This window comes from Hyla sarda, unplaced genomic scaffold, assembly GCF_029499605.1.
Source record: "Hyla sarda isolate aHylSar1 unplaced genomic scaffold, aHylSar1.hap1 scaffold_509, whole genome shotgun sequence".
Taxonomy (NCBI): Eukaryota; Metazoa; Chordata; class Amphibia; order Anura; family Hylidae; genus Hyla; species Hyla sarda.
Window position 1 is genome coordinate 16529 of NW_026610520.1, and position 972 is coordinate 17500.

A 972-nucleotide genomic window follows, 5' to 3' on the forward strand; every position below is an offset into this window, starting at 1 on the left:
CCTCCAGGCCTCGGGACTTTTGACAGAGAACCAGGGCGGGAGGCGCGGGTCCCTGTACCCAGGCAGGGCGCGCTATCCTTGGGCACAGGATCGTCGACGCGGACCCCCCCGCGGCGGGGAAGGGGAAGCGTCAACATATTCGACATAGTCGAGCGAGTACGACGTCCGGTCGGCCGAGGGCCCCCGATGCCCCTGGACCCCCCGGGGTGGGCCAGACGGAAAAATGTCCCCCCGGACCCCACGGAGGCGAGAGAAAAAAAGCGTCAAAGGTCTGGTTGTCGGTCAGGGGTAGGTGCGGATCCCTGTGCCCAGGAAGGTCAACCGAACCCGGACAAGGCCTCCGGAAGGGTCCCCTGACAGACTTCCAGGCCTGACGATTTTCTCGAAACTGAGAACCGCTATGAGATCGGATTTGAAAGCTGAATCCGGGCAACAGTTCCACGAGCTGGGCATGTCGGAGTGGTACGCGTTCATAAAAGTGTATCGCAGCATCGCGACCGGGTACCTTCGAACGGCCACCTGTGCCAGAGAGCTGGGACGTCGAGCGAGTCGAGCAACTTCGGCGGGCGGTCTGTCGAGGTTCCCCGGACCCCGGGGTGATGCGCGCCCGGCCTACCCCTCTTGGGACCTGAGGGGCGGAGCTAAGGGCACAATTCCACGTTTTCCACCGCGGTAGGTCCCCCGATCGATCTGGCGAGGCGCGATCCGGCGGGGAGCGGCCCCCTCGTTCGGCCGGGCTCTGGAGCCCGTGCCGGCAAGGACGAGAGGGTCTCCCTCCCCCCCGATGCCGCATCGCGCCGGGGCTCGGGCCCGCAGGGTATACCCCCCCCCGGCGGCGGAACCTCCGCCCGGGAAGGGGTCGTCCCTCCCCCGAGGCGAGCTTGAGAGGCACGGAGCGGGGTCCCCGCGGCGGGGGCCCCCGGAGGCGTCCGGCACCGCGTCGGCCGCCGGCGCCCGGGCGAGGAGAGCGGC